This window comes from Adiantum capillus-veneris, chromosome 17, assembly GCF_014529385.1.
Source record: "Adiantum capillus-veneris isolate H3 chromosome 17, ASM1452938v2, whole genome shotgun sequence".
NCBI lineage: Eukaryota > Viridiplantae > Streptophyta > Polypodiopsida > Polypodiales > Pteridaceae > Adiantum > Adiantum capillus-veneris.
The window spans coordinates 104940336-104957334 of NC_140947.1; the positions used below are offsets into that span (position 1 = coordinate 104940336).

A 16999-nucleotide genomic window follows, 5' to 3' on the forward strand; every position below is an offset into this window, starting at 1 on the left:
CGGAGTGCTACGCCGGCACGGCGAGAGAGAAGAGAGGACAAGAGAGAAGAAGTACACAGACACTGGGTGCAATCTCCCCCCGTGCAAGAGTGACCATTACCCTCTTGCACGTATTTAATTTATAGATTTTTGAATGGTCAAAATGAGTAGAAAATGGCCGGCCGGTCATAAATGGCCAAAGCTCATAAAGAGCACTTGAATAATCAAATATAAATAAAATATAATATCCTTCTGCATAATCCATTATCTGCTAATGCTTTTGCCACCTGTCAGCTGCAATAAATGGATAAATATTAATTCCATAACACTTGAAGCTTTCCGTAAGGCTTTGGGCTTACTCCCCTTTATGGACTGATCATGTCCTCAGGGCATGGCACTTCCCTTTACTCATGTGCCAGCTCTCGTTCACTGCATCACTCCAGGGGGGATTTGTTACCATATACATGTGGTAGTGATGTGTGTGAACACACTAGAACCACCGAGGCATTTTTTCCCTCTTTAGGAGTTTTTTCCCCCCGAGCATTGTATATACGCCCATCACTCTAGGGCTATCTATCTTTCCATTTCACACTAAGTAACACACTCTCTATTGTGTGCCTTGAGCTTCCTTCGGCTTCTCCAAGCTGTGTGCATTTCTCTGCAACCCTAATTCCAACATCTCATCCTTAACTTTAAAATTTAAATGTAGATCTCAAAATTCGTAGGTGGGATTACGCTAAAGATTTTTTTTGAGCACTGAAGTCTATAAATGAAGCATCTTATTTCCTTCGCAAAATGAAACCGTCTCATAGACCTTGTGCACTCTCAAAGAACTCTTTTGCTTTCATGCAGGCCAAGTGCTCCAGAAAACTAATTTAAGAAAATTTATAGTTGACACATTTTACTGGATCAATGTAATTTGAATCAAATTTTTGTTGCACACAATTTAAAAATTATTTAATATTTTTAAGTATTTTAGCATCTTCAAAATTAAGGATCTCACATTTTAAAGATTGATTTATCTTGTTATATATTCTAGCATCTTCAAATTGAGAATCAATAAATCATTTTGACATTTAAGATGATTTAGAGCTTTTTTGACCCATCTTGCATGAGGTTGCAATAAACAATGACTAGGTAGATAGCCATTTATCATGGCCACAAGCTTACTTATATGCATTTGCTGGGCTGATTTGGCTACCTTAGAGGTGAAAAAATGAGAGTGTAAAGAACAATTCTTGAGAGTGTTAAGTACAATCCCTCCATGCTTGAGAGTGTTAAGTACAATCCCTACCTTAAAGGTGAAAAAATGAGCAATGACCCCCAGTATGCAAAAAATTGCCCAAAAATTATTAGATCAATCATCCTTTGCCTCAAGTGCTAGAAGTTTGACTGATCTCACTCATTCCTTGATGGTAGAAATGGATTTGCAAAGTCGAGAGATGAATAAGTCAAATATAAGGCAAAAATTACTATCCACTTGAAGAAATATACACAAATGATTTGAGTTCAAATGTACATAGATGCCTTAACCTCTCCAACTCAGAGTCAATATGAATGAACTTGCCATCCTTCAATTCATCAGGAATTGCATTACAATTGAGCTTAGTTAAAGAGGTTATTATTGTGTGCAGTGAGACACATATGTTTCCTAGGTTGACATAGAGGGATTAAGGGAAAAGGGAATTACATACTCTTTGAAATTTTTTGATTTTCTACAATGTACCTCTGAAGAATTTTAGAAGAGAGAGTCCAACAGGCTGACTTATGTGTCATGCAAGCATATGTGACTATGTGCCATGCAAGCATATCTACTATGTGTTTCTCCCAATTTTAGGTTTGGACTCTCAAGCCCATGAGGACATGCTCCAAATACCCTTGAACAAGGTGGAGCTCTTTTAAGCCAGTGGGTGGTGCGTGGCTAAATTTACAACAATCCTTTAAGTGTCTCAAGTTGTAATAGTTTTACAATGTAGAGTAAGCACAAGTTTTTGGAGGTAGTTTTATTAAGAGTTTATTAGATTTAGTGTCAATGCTCTCATTGCTAGCATATTTTGCATATGCATTTGTGACTATGTATTAATGTGCGTGTGAACGCATTAAAGTAAGAGTATGGTTCTTTTGTATGCTACACTATCCCCTATAGAGTAATTATTGAGGTCTCGATCTAGTATTTCTCGTTGTATGTGCTCGCTCGCTTTCTTGTCTGCTCAAAAGTACTCAATTGAGGATTGGAATTCCTCAATTTTACCAAGGTCTCAGTAGTTTCTCTTGCCCAATGACGCTTCAAGTAATAACTCTTGTGAGAGGTCTTGATTTCATCATGATAATCCAAGAAGAGAACGTGTTTTACTTCTCCCCTAGACTTGTAGCATCCAACAACAATTTCTTCACCTTGATCGCCATAGACCTGTACACCTTGTGAATTTAAAGTCTTTCCTTCACCCTGTACATGGATAGATTCAATAAGAGACTGTCACTTTCTCTTTATAATATCAATTATTTCTTCATGGAACTCCCCCTTTGCTATGCCAAGGACCTCACCCAAGGTAAATTCCACCCCGAGGGCGTCCACTAGAAAATATGTAAGATAGCACGTGCAAACAAAATAAGGGATTTATAATTAGGTACATTTACAAAAAAATGTATTCACTTAAAAGGGTTTTTGTTTGAGAAAGTGGAAATTTTTATACATAAGGGCTAGTTTTTGTTTTTAAAATACCTCTTGTTTGCATGTGCTATATGCAATTTTTACATAGTGGATTCCCCAAGATACCATCTTACAGTTCAAAATCCTCTCTTCTAAGGCCGGACCCTTTGCTTTGGATTTTGTTGCTTCCCTCTTCTTTTCTTTAGAGGCTTCCCGCATAGGAACCTCAGGGGTAGGCATTTGTTGTGGAGAACTTGATCTAGGAGGCAATGTGTCGTTTCTACCTCCACTCCTTATGGCCCTTTTGTAAGGCTCTTCACCATCTTCACACCTACGTTTCTCCTCAACAACGGCCTCATTGGCTTGAAATTTGGCAATATGTATGCATGCATTGACAAAGAATCTACAAGGTCGCTCCAACCTATTTCTGGCGCTTGAATGCAATCTCCAATTTCATGTAGAACCTTTGTAGTCATTTTACCCTTCATAGCAGATTCTTTAGCGCATGGACATATATCTCCAATCCCATTAGATTCCTCTTCTCCAACCTTGGCTGATCCTTTTTTCTTAATAGGTTCAACCCATAGGCGACTGCCTCAACCATTGAGATGGCATGGCTAGTAGCCATGTCCTCAACTAGCTTCTTTATCCCACCTTTTCCAAAGTTTGTCCTAAAGAGCTAATCTGTTTCAGCTAAGTAAATCTTACCATATTTAAAGAAAACAAGCTCCTTCATCAAGGAATCTTCAAAACTTTCACAATCCCTCCTTGCATGGTCAATACTATCACACATATGTATCTATTTACAAAGCCTTATATGTTTTGAGGTCTTTGCCCTGTAGATTGACCTGATGGTTGTCCCTTTTCTTCTAGCCTTGTAAGCTTCAACTTTAGCTCTTACATTCCCTTGACAATATCATCTACAATGGACTTATCACTCTTTGGAACCACAATAACAGGCTTTATGGGACTCTTAGGAACGCTTCGGGATTGTTGGTATACTTGCAATGCCCACCTTTCTTAGTTTTGCCAGCACAATATATGCTGCACAGTTTGTAAGTCCCCCATATGAGGAGAAGCCAATGGTGCACATATATCTGGTGGATTCCAGCTTTGTACGCTGATGAGATATGTATTTGTGATCGTGGATGGTACAAAGAAAATTTAGGGCCAACTTTGGGGGCCGAAGCTCTCGAGACTTTTTATTCGTTGGAATATTCCTTTCATCGGAATATCTTGGCCGGACGACGGCCAAAAGACAATTGAAAAATGGCCATTCGGTGGCCGGTTGTCCGTGGTCTTTGATCATTGGTTGGGTTTCCTTGGCCGGTAGCCGAGTTCTAGGAGGACTTGTCTACCCAAAAGCGGCTACACATGGGAGTATGGGAGAGTCCTACTTAGACTTGGTTGCACAAGGGCATCCACACACATGGACACATGGCCGAGTTCTACTTTGGACTTGGCTATCTAAGGGCGGCTACACATGGGCGTTTAGAAGCTCCCTTACATCTATATAAGGAGGCCTTCTCATGAGTAATTTGGTAGAATGGTGTGCACACTTGACGCACACATGCACATCCTTGTTGAAGGATTGTTAGACCCTTGTATTCCTACTTGCTCTGGTTGTATAAATCATCATCTAAGCTTTACCTTGAGAGGGCATGGGTGGATGATGCCATCACTTTGTAATAGTGTGCTAATCTAAAGTTTTTGATTTGTCACTAATCTACTTTGCATCGTATCACTCTCTACTCTACTTGCTACTAGATCCTTATTGTATTTCGCATTTCTTACAGGGACTAAGTAAGGCTAACTATCATTTTGTCTCTTTGTCGTTGTCGCTTGGCTAGCAGTAAAACTGCATCTTCAACTTCATTCCAATTAGTATTTAAGCCTTGCTCCACATCCTTATCCTCAAGTAGTAACTCAACTTCTCTTGAATCTCTTTGCGTGTAGCTTGCAAAAAGAGCTCTGTTTTCTCCTAGTTTAGGGTAGCCTTTTCTATCCTTGATAATTGATCATATCGACGTTCAAATTCCCTTAGCAGTTCAGTAGGCGAAAGACCCTCTTTTGGCCTAGCTACCTACTCTGAAAAAGTCCTCTTTTTCACCCTTTCGGAGTCTTCCATGAAATAGTCTTCTTTTAAATCTAATTTGAATGCTTCCCAAGTTGCCCCATGCTCATTTCTAATTATCCTTACACGCTCTCTGATTTTGGGAACCACAATTAGCTCAAAACTTTGTATCATCTCTGCTTCGGACACTCGATGCAACGCCATCTTCTTTATATACCCACAAAGATACTTTGTTACATCTTTACCATTGAATTGGTCCATTTTCTTTACCACTGATTGAAGCGCTTTGGTTGAGGAAAGCTCCCTCCTTTCAGCAGCTTGCTGCTTCTGCATAAACACCACAAAGGCTTGGAATATTTGCATTGTGATAGGATCAAACCACGCTCCTGGTTTCTCTTGTTGCTCCATAGCTTTAAAGCTTTGATTTAAAAATTTCGGTGAAGCTTGAACCCTCATCCTAGCTACCTTCACGTTGGGTTCACCAAAAATGTGTCAAGAAGTGTGCAATGCGGCTATGAAAGCACCGGGCCTCTGACTATGAGGATTCATAGAAAATCAAGCAAGTCGTAGATGATTTGAAGCTAAAAACACAGTAAAAAAGAACAAAACTCCAGCCATGAAATCTCCTCTTTGAAACATAACCAAGATTAACTCAAAACTCTCGTGTGTATGAAGATTAGGTGTAGCCTCGCTCCCAATTGCACATATGCAGTGCTCTTTCGACTTGTTAGAAACCCTAAATTGACGCTTAATTCTTCATTGTGAACATTTCATGGAGGCTTTAGAACTTCATTGGAGAAGTCCAAGTTGTTATTTGAGGAGTGGAAACCCTAAATTGAGGTCTCACAGCGTCGAACACGTAGTAGAAGCAGCACGGGATTGCACTAGCACCCTAGATTGTAATGGTTGTATCTCCTTGCTCATATGCCCAAATGAGCTCAGTTTTGTCTCTATAAGTTCCTTCTCAACTTGAGAAACAATGGAACGATTGTTGATGTGGCATTTTGGGCCATTTTGTGCTATTTTGAATTTTTATGGCCATTTTTAGCCCCCCTCCTTTTTTTCTCCAAAAATGTCCCTTTTTGTCCGTAAAATGCCTAAACGAGTTGGGAAAAATTCCTATTTTTGTGGAAAATTCCCTTTTAGCTCAAATTTCATGATGAACCTCATTTTCCCACTTGGTAAGCACTTTGTACATGTCTTTTACGCTTGTGCACAAAACATGCTATTTTTGGCCAAGGTCGCTCGCATTGAACTTTCTAGGTTAAACGAGCGTGTCACTTCAAAACACTTTGAAGGAGTACGAGCGGAAGTGAGACGTGAGAGAGAGTGCGAGAAGAAGAGCACGACGATATGGTGGACTCGCTCTACTGTAATTTGTAGAGCATAGTGAGTTCTTATTAGTTTTTTTACAAAAGAATATGTGTACATACCTGGCGGCCCGCCCACTTACCTGGGCGACCACATTGGGATTTATACCCCAACAACCTCCCATTTAAAGTCCAATGTGGTACTTTAAGTGTGAGAGACGCTACTATACAAGCTAATATACAAGAGATGTAGAGAAGTGATGTACTACCCTACACCTAACTGCTTGCGAAAATGCGCAAAGCGCTCTGAGGGAAGTCCTTTTGTAAGTAGATCAACAAGATTTTCTGTGGTGTGAACTTTGACAAGCTGAAGTTGCTTATCCTCGAGCATTTCCCTGATGAAATGATACTTCACATCCACATGCTTTGTCTTTGAGTGATAAACTGGATTGCGAGCCAATTGTATAGCACTCTGACTATCACAATATAACATAGGCATCTCTTCTTTGATTCCCAAATCTATTACTAGTGGATTAAGCCAAATTGATTCTTTGCATGCCTCTGATGCTGCAACATATTCAGCCTCTGTAGTAGACTGGGTAACACAATCTTGTAATCTAGAACGCCATGATACTGCTCCACCAGCCAATGTAAAGACATACCCTGACGTAGACCTTCGGTTGTCTAAGTCACCTACATAATCTGAGTCTGTAAAACCCTTTACACTTAGCTCCTGACTCCCATAGCATATACACATACTCTTTGTAGCTTTCAGGTATCTCAATATTCCTTTCACTGCGTCCCAATGTTTCTTGCCTGGGTTTGACATGTATCGACTTACTACTCCCACTGCAAATGCAATGTCTGGGCGAGTAGAAATCATTGCATACATTAAACTACCCACTGCAGATGCATATGGAATCTTATCCATTTCAGCCTGTTCTTCCTCAGACACAGGACAATCTTGTTTGCTAAGTTTCACATATGGTGGCAATGGAACACTCAATGCCTTTCCCTTCTCCATATTGAAACGTTGCAAAACCTTGTCAATATACTTTGTTTGAGATAACCAAATCAACTTCTTTGATCTGTCTCTCTCAATGCTCATACCAAGTATATGACTTGCCTCACCCATGTCTTTCATGTCAAACGATTTTGCCATCTTTGACTTCAAAGTTGAAATTTCTTCCAAGTGCTTTCCAGCAATATACATGTCATCCACATACAAAATAAGGATCAGCCAACTGCCATCCTTAGCCTTCTTTGTATATAGACAGTGATCGAACTCACTACGTTTGTAGCCTTGAGAAAGCATAAACTTGTGGAACTTATGGTACCATGCCCTTGGTGATTTTTTAAAGCCATAAAGACTCTTTAACAACTGGCATACCAAATCTTCCTTGCCTTTCTCAACAAACCCTTCTGGCTGCTGCATGTAAATTTCCACATCTAAATCACCATACAAGAACGCTATCTTGACATCCATTTGGTGCAACACCAAATCTAATATGGCAACCAATGCAAGAAAGCATCTCAATGTAGTCATCTTGACCACCGGAGAGAAGACTTCATCAAAGTCAATGCCTTGTTCTTGCTTAAAGCCCTTGGCAACAAGCCTTGCTTTGTACTTTGGCTGACTATCATGAGCGGTGATCTTATACCTGTAAACCCATTTACAAGGTAGAGCCTTTTTGCCCTGTGGTAATTTAACTAGCTTCCATGTCTGGGTTTTATGCAGAGCTATCATCTCTGACTGCATGGCCAATTGCCAATTCCCGGAGTCCTTCATTTTCACTGCTTCCTTGTAACATGAAGGCTCATTGCAATCAGTCAACATGACATAGTTCATAGATGGAACAAACCTATCAGGAGGTCGCGTGACACGTCCAGATCTACACACAATAGGTGGCTCAGGCTCAGCCACAACCTGTGGTTCCAATCTATCCTGTCCTTGCTCCTCTTGAGCCCTGACATTTTTTCTTGCACGTGTAGGTCCATCTTCTTGGAAGACAACTCTTCTAATCTCCTTAACCCTCTCTGGTTTAGAATGATATTTGGATTCATTAAAGTTAACATCATTGCTGCGGATAACCTTTCTGGATTCAGGATCCCAAAGTCTATACCCCATCTCACCAGAATTACCATAGCCTAGAAAGATGCACTTTCTACTCTTTGGCTCAAGTTTGTTCCTAAATTCCTTTGGAACGTGAGTATATGCCTCACAGCCAAAGACTCTGAGATGTTTGTATGAGGGCATTTTTCTTGACCATACCATCTCTGGCACTGAATCCTTCTGCAAAACTTTGCTAGGAGATCTATTTATAAGATGAACAGCTCTTGATACAGCTTCAGCCCAAAACCCATTTGGCAGCGGTGCATTAGACAACATACTTCTGACATTCTCTTGTATGGTCGTATTCATCCTCTCAGCAACACCATTTTGAGGAGGATTGTAAGGAGCAGTAAGTTCACGTTTTATACCTTTTGACTCACAAAAGTCCTGAAAGGCCTTTGAAACATACTCTCCACCATTGTCAGTGCATAAGCATTTAAGCTTCTTGCCACTCTGATTCTCCACAAGTGTCACAAACGTTTTGAAAACACTAAACGCTTCATCCTTGTGCTTGAGAAAGTAAACCCATACTTTCCTCGAGTAATAATCTATAAATGTCATAAAGTAAGAAGCTCCCCCTAGAGATAGGTTAGGCATAGGTCCACACAAATCACTATGAACAAGTGCCAACTGTGTATCTCTTCTACTTCTTCTATGCTTATGTGGCTGCTGTGTTTGCTGACCATACAGACAATGTTCACATAATTCAAAATCATTAAATAAAAAGCCAGGCAAATAACCAGAACGAGACAAGATTTCCATTCCCTTCTTGGACATATGTCCTAACCGGTTATGCCACAAAGAAACGTTCGGCTGTGGTTAAATTGATTACATTTTTAGAGACATTTGATACATAAATCATGTAAAGTCCTCCAGACTTTACTCCATGTGCTACTGTCATCGAACCCTTGGATATCTTCCACATGTTTTGTCCAAAAGTGGTGACGTAGCCAGCATCATCAAGTAAACCTGTGTTGATCAAGCTCTTTGTAATTGCGGGAACATGTCTCACATTCTTCAGCGTGAAAGAAGAGCCATTCTGAAACTTCAGTTGGAAATCTCCAACACCTAAGATCTCACATGTCTGCCCATTGCCTAGCCGAACATGATCTTTAGTGGTCACATAAGAGGTAAACCACTCCTTGTTTGGAGACACATGAAGTGATGCCCCTGAGTCTATAATCCAGTCACTCAGTGCATTTCCATCAGATGCTGTAAGAAGAGCTGAGTACATTGTATTCTTCAAGAAGTAGATGTCTCCTGACACTAGACTGTCATCCTCTGCAACAGTGTTTGTCACATTTATTTCTTGAATCTTCACTGAGGACTTGTTCTTCTCACCATGATCTTCAACTTTCTCTTTGCCTTTTTCTGCTTTCCATTCTCTGCAGTCTCTTTTCATGTGACCCTTCTTGCCACAATGGTAGCATTCTATGTCACTCTTGCCTTTAGCACTGCGGGACCTGCTACGAGACTGATTCCTCTTTCCACCTTTGTACTTTTCTTTGGTCCTTCCCCTGACAACTAAGGCTGTTCCTTTCCCTTTGTCCATTGTCTTTCTATTGGTTTCTTTAGTAAGCAGACTTCCTTCTACACCTGCTATGTTCAAACCATCTGGAGGTGCAGAATTACTCAAAGCTGTGCGAAAAGTGTCCCAACTTTCTGACAATGTGATCAACAGGAACATAGCTCTAACAGGTTCATCAAACTTGACACCTTGAGCTGACAACTGACTGTAGATGGTGTTGAATTCATTGAGATGATTGGACATAGGGGTCCCTTCTTTCATCTTCAAGTCAACAAGCTTCTTAAGCCAGTATACCTGTGAAGCTACACTCTGCTTCTCATAAAGATCACTCAGCTTTGTCCATGCTTGATAAGCCAACATCTCGTCTGCTACATTGAAGTAAACGCTTTCTGCCAAAGTCAGCATAATGGTAGAAAGTGCCAATTCATCCATTTCGCTCCATTCATCTTCGCCCATATCTTCTGGTTTTATCCCCTTGAGATTTATAGGTTTTATCTGCTTATTTTGTACCAACACGTGCCAAATCTTCTTCTTCCACAATGGGAAATTGGTTCCATCCAGCTTCTTGATATTGTAAAGAGCAGTGTCTTGTGATCCAGCCATAGCTACGCTTCACAGTAGTTTACCTTCCTGGGAAAAATTAGGCAGAGGTTCCCCTGTAAACTGACCTCTGAACCAATATCAACCTGTCAAATGAACCAAGAAAGCTTCAGATTCTGCATAAATTTTGGCGGAGTCTCCTTTGTAAAATGGCTCTGGTGTACTAAAAAACAGACCAAAAAACAGCTCAAAAAACCAGTGTCTCTCTAACACTGTAAGCTGTGGGTACTCCTGCACCTATACTCATGTCTCTCACTGTCCTGTAAGCATAGACTGCGACAATGCCTCAACGGAAGTAAAGCAAAGATGCAATCCCAACTGTCTAACTCACAGTCAATACATCCTAGTTGCCTATCTAAGGGTGCTCGAGGGATCGCTCCAAGACCTGTATCACCGAAAGGATCTCAACATTCGAGAATCCCCCAGCTCAATAAAACCTCACTCGACCCTCAACAAAGGCTGCAGTAAATCTGAAAATACATAGACTTCTCACAAAGTCATACATCCACAAATTTTCCATTGTATGCTGTAACCGTTGCGACGGCTGTTTGCTGCGTGACTCATAGCCAGCAAACCCTCAACAGACATACATCATCTCTGACAATACATCCCATGTGGAAGTACCTGTACTGTCAGGATGAAATCTGGAATATCAAGCAGCAAACACAAGCTACCTGATGAACTAGTGGATGTCGCCTACAGTCTGTGTGTAGATGCGCCCGTGTCGTATGTGACACGCGTCCAAGAACTGTGAGCCGTCCTTCGATGTGTAGACAGCCAGAAATCAGCACTTTGGTAGTGCAGATATCCTCAGCACCTGCAGTAGTAGGCCGAAACCCCAAATTTGCAGAGTCGGATCTGCACCCGCCGAGACCACATAGTCGAAAATGGCTTGCGCAGAACTTTGTCGAAGCCGAACGGTGGCCGAGATGACCTTAGAATGAAATTCTGAGAACACCAAGTCCTTCGGAATCCCTCATAGGATTTGGGACCATGTCTTCGCCTGTCGAATCTCACTCCAATCTAAACAGGTGACTCTAGCTTCCTGCAGTGCAGGCCCGAGCCTCGATCTGAGCTCTGATACCAGTTGAAGGAGTACGAGCGGAAGTGCGACGCGAGAGAGAGTGCGAGAAGAAGAGCACGACGATATGGTGAACTCGCTCTACTGTAATGTGTAGAGCATAGTGAGTTCTTATTAGGTTTTTTACAAAAGAATATGTGTACATACCTGGCGGCCCGCCCACTTACCTGGGCGACCACATTGGGCTTTATACCCCAACACACTTGACATTTGTACATTCCTAAAGCAAATTAGGCATGCTTTAATGTGGTAAAACATGCAACGGTGCCATGTCCCTGGCCTCGCCTGCCTGGCAAGATATGTACACACCTGCAACCATGGCATCTGTTTTCGCACATATCACACTATTTACATTGTAGCATTTGGTCCCACACATCAAAAAAATTAAGTTGAGGTAGATATTTTTAGTTTCACATTACACACTTGCCACATCACGACACCGCGGTGCTAGACTGCTTAACAAAACATCTATTATAGAGAGAAATAGATAGATATAAAGATTTTATTCTTGTCCTTAGAGGTCAAATATGAACTATGAGACCAAAGATACATGTGATGTGCTATGTGTCAGCTTATACGTGATTCTTGATGCTCAAAGATCCTGGTGAGGAGAATTGTAATGGAGAGCTCACATTGTGCTGGGAGAGAAAAATGTGTAGGTCAGACAATCATGGCCAAAAATGTGAGGAAAGTAAGTTTGGATATGTATGTGTGTGTGTGTGTGAGAGCGAGCGAGAGAGAGAGAGAGAGAGAGAGAGAGAGAGAGAGAGAGAGAGAGAGATTTCTTTGCTAATAAGGGTTTTGTGCATGGAAACACATCAAATACATACATATAGGGTTTGCCTCTGGGTGGCCCTTAATGTCGCTTCCTTGCTTGTGAGGGCCGAGCGCTTCCACAAGGCGTCCAGCTAGACTAAGAAGGATGGAATGATCAAGCCAGTTTTTCATGCCTTTGCCCTTAATTCTCTCTCTTGGTTGTCAAGTCTACATGTCAAATCTTAGTTGATGCAAAAAAACATGAATCTTTGTCCCTCTTTAGCACATAAGTATCTTTCTCTTCACCAAGACCGATTGCAACATAGTCTTTTTTCAAACAATCAAGTTGTATACTCAGGTGTACCTGTTCAATAGGCATGCTTGATGATTGTCAACATGGTTAGTAGCCTAATTATCAATTACCACAAATAATTGAGCCATACAATCAATTCACCATGCATGCGATCAATGAACCTTGGATGCAATGAACATTCTTTGCATCTATTACCACATAATTAATAGTAACTTCCTTGAAAGTAGGACGTGAAAAGTCATGTGTGTTGAATGCACACAAAAATTGTTGTACTTCCTTTCAATTGTGCAACCATGCTTGTTTTGAAGTTAAAATCCAATTTTTCTATTTTTTGAATTAAATTTTTGACTTGTGTATTCCTCAATGGATTTCTTATCAACATCACCTCATGTTAAAGAAAAACCTCCATGCACAACTTCATGCAATGTAGCAGCATGCTCTCGTAATGTGGCTTTGATACTAATGAGAGAACCATGGCCACACCATTGCCGTAGCTGTGCTCTCAAATTTGATTCCTTGCCCCTCCTTGATCCCTCATCTCTAAACCCATAGGCTTGAGTCACTCACCAAACCGTTCTGTAGATAGGCTCATTCCTCGTTCATTCTATATATAACACCCTTACTTCCAGCTCCCCTTGGGAGAGGACCTTTGTCTTGATAGTTGGAAGGAACTGTTGGGAGCATGGTCAAAGATAGTAAGAGTGGTGACCACATCTTGTAGCATCATGGTCAAGAAGGGTATAACATAGGTAAATGTATTCTAGGATATCTGGTAAGGAACCTTGTGTCTATAAACTACCTTACAAGGTTTGTACAATGTTTTTGAGGAGGGATGGTGTTAGAATATACTCTTTTAGTCTTGCTATAGTTGGAACAAGGCTCTTGAAGCAACCAAATTAAGAAATTATTAGTTGTAAAGATAAATAACACACCATTAAGCTATGTATGTGGGTTTATGTGAGAAGCTCACATAAAGGTTGGATGGGTTGTTATACCTGAGAATGAACTCTGAGTGCCCACTGCCATGGCTAAGATATTGAAGAGCAATATCTCTATATTTACCTTTATAGTAGAGAATGAAGTCTCAAAGATATTGCCTTGGATAGGATATCAAAGAACATCATTAACCTAGTCAAAAGGAACGTTTATATATATTTGTTTATGTATGAACATGTTTACCATGCTTGAAGGGTGACACAATCCATGCATTAAGATTACATAATTGTAATTATGTATTGTAAAATGCAATAGGTTAAAGCCTCCCAATAATGGGACACTCTCCAATTATGATTCATACCCTCTCCCAAACATAACACAAGCAAGCATAAGTAAGAGGACAATGCAACCAAACATGGCGCCATTCAATTGATAGGATCCGAGGTCAATACTCTAGCAAAACTGTAGTGATGTTGAGGCAGGATAGTCCCATTCGTTTTTAACAGCTGCTTTTGCATCAAATTTTTGAACGCCTGTCAAAATCTACGTATGGCAAGTCATGAGTAGTGTTTGGGAAAAGTGTGCCTCAGCTTAGCCTTGAGCCGGTTGAAAAATCAAAATAGCCGGTTGAAGGGACACAGGAAGTTGTGGAAGAATTCTCACAATATTTCCCACATTGTGACTTACCTCAACATCATGAGCTTTTGCGAGGGAGGCGCCGCATACCTAGCTAGGCACGATTGGGGGCACGGGACCGCCAGCCCGGTGGGGGGGGGGTGGTGGTCCCTTGCCCCCAATCGCACCTAGCTCATGGTGCCTCTCGAGTAGAAGCTCATGATGTTATGCATTGTATGAAAAACACGGAGAAAGACTCCATTTTCCTACATAGATCTTCTTGTGGGAGGGGGAGAAGGAGAAAACCCGCTTGAAAAATTCAAGAAGATAGAGTTAAATTGCAAAAAATGAGGGTTGTTTTCCTCTTTAAATCTACCCTAAACAGGATATTGTATGTTTGTGAAATTGCTTTTTCCCGAGCACTGGTCATGAGTGATGTTGGCAACTTTTGGTTACCGAGATGGGATGCAGCGAATGTCCGGAACGAGCTGTGTGAGCTAGCTTACAATGTGCTGCTTTAAAATTCCCTTATCAGGGAAGAGGGAAAGGAAAAATTCAGCCTAGATTATGAGGAAATAGAGTAGAAATTAGCTCAAATTTTCAAAATTGTTTATTGGAGAATATGGTTGCAAAAATGAATTTTCCTGAACATTGGTGCTCTAAAATGCTTTTCACGGACGTGTTGTTTTTGCGACATTTTCTAATAATTTGTACGCGTTGCTTTTGGAGGTTATATGCATGCAAGCGCGTCCCTAAAATGTATATAAAAGCTGAGCAAACCACGGGCAATTATAAGAGCTCTAATTAGCAGCTGTGCAGGCGCAAGCAGGCGGACAATCCTCAACCCTAATCCTTGGTGATTTCTCTAATTGATGGCGTTGCGGTCGACTAGCTGCAGTGTGATACGACGTTGCAATACCCAGCAGCAGGCTACAACAACGTCATTTTGCCTGCAGGAGTACAATATAATAATATTGAGACAGTACCGCAGGCAGCTGTCGACGTTAATAATGTGCAGGATTGGACCTGGCTCACGGTCGACGACGTGAACCGAATGCGTGCTCTTCATACGGAGCGAATTCGCCAGACTCGCCGTGCTTATCGCAAGAAGCCCTCACCATCTCCAGCTGCGCCTATGCAATATATTGATCCACCACCTCCAAGTCCAGCTACCTGTACTGCACTGGCAGCCGGCCAGCATATAACAAATAATCCTCTCGCTTTTCCCACCAGCTATGTCACAAGCACAAGCACACCTCCACCAGAAATTAGCACAACCATACCTCCACCAGCATTCACATACAATACAACACCCAATATACCTCATTATAATCCTCCACCACCTGCATTGCCATACCCATATCTACCTGCAGATCATGGCCGGTCCATATATACCTCACCTCGCAACTTCGTTAATTCAGCAGCAAGTTTCCAACCACCACTGCCATTCAATGCTCCATCTCAGTCCAACCATAATCCCATTTTGCCGATACCCACAGGCCAACCCTGCGCCGCCGCCGCTGGTGGCCTCTCAAAGCTGCCGCCCGCACAATCTGCCAACATCTCCATGATGGCGGCGCAGTTGGAACAATGCCAACCATTTATTAATTCCACCAGCACAGATGTACAAACTTCTATCAATTTTACACAACAAGCAACCCTACAAATTGATGCAGCTCATCCACCCAGCCTATCCACAGACCAAAACGCTCTCGTGCAATCTATGAATTATTTAGGGGATTATGCCCAATTGCAAAGCATGATATATGAAGCACAAAACGTGGGCGGTGGCTCATGTGCGCAACTCAGTATGGTCGATCAGCATGTCGACTTATCAACAGATGAAGCAGATGCCAGATTAGATCAAATATATCAAGAGTTTTCGGAGCTCCGACTAAGGAACATCTGACTGACCAACAAAATCCGACAGACCAACATCTGACAGACAAACATATGACCAACATACGTCGGTACAGAGCATGGGGAGCCAACCGGGCCCCTTTGGAGCGGCATGACTAGTACGTCTATTGCAGATGAGCAGATTTCTATGGCCATCCCAACTTCTGCTATACGTGGCGATGATGGTGAAGTGGCCCTCTCCCCCATAGACATAGAAAGTACCGCAAGTAATACAACACCCAATATGAAGGAAATGTCAGATCCAAGTCCCTTACAACCAGAGCCTAAAATCCAAAGTATTGCATGCAAGGTGAACTTGGGCTGCGAGATTGACCTCAAGCATATCGCGAGACAAGCAATAAATTCAGATTATAAACCTGACCAGCACCCAGCGGTACTGATGTGGATCCGCGAACCAAAGACCACTGCCTTGATCTTCAAGACAGGGGAGATGATATGCAGAGGAGCAAAGAATGACGGGGATGCCTTGCTCGCAGCTCGGAAATTCGCGCGTATCATGCAAAGACTGGGAAACAAGGTGAAGTTCGACAGGTTCCAGAAACTCCAAAAGCTGGCAACTTGTGATGTGAAGTTTCCCATCGATTTGGCAGGATTACAAGCCCAACATAAGGAGAATGTGCGGTATTATAACCTCAAGGCACCGGCGCAGCAACCAATTGTATACAGGATGAAAAATCCACGCATTAAGGTGATGAACATTGTGTTCCCCTCTGGCAAGACCCTTCTCATGGGTTCCAATATCCAATTGATAAAGGAAGCATTCCAACGGCTTTACCCGATTCTCTTGCAGCACAGGAATTCATGAAATATTATTGATTATGAGGTTGGACCATAAATAATCGAAATCAATTGCCGAAGGATTTCTAAAGATCACCCAGTGAGAACACAGCTTAATTGTACAAAATCAACTGCTCAAACAGACGGGGATCTGATTTTATTTCCCTTCGTAATCAGAATGCAGCCTTTTTGTACATAGTTTACTCTTCAATTGTATATGAATATTAATGCAGCTAACTTATTGAGTGAGACATGGCCTTTTTCATGCTTCTCTTTCGTAATTTTTAATGGAGAGCGCTGCTGCCACAGTATAGGCAGAAGCGCTCAAAATTTATTATCGCCCCGTT

The 16999-nt window shown here is 41.6% G+C and overlaps 1 pseudogene; it reads left to right on the forward strand.

Moving 5' to 3' along the window:
• The first annotated feature begins 15966 nt into the window (after positions 1-15966).
• LOC147437819 (TATA-box-binding protein pseudogene) lies at positions 15967-16680 on the forward strand (annotated as a pseudogene).
• The last annotated feature ends 319 nt before the right edge of the window (positions 16681-16999 follow it).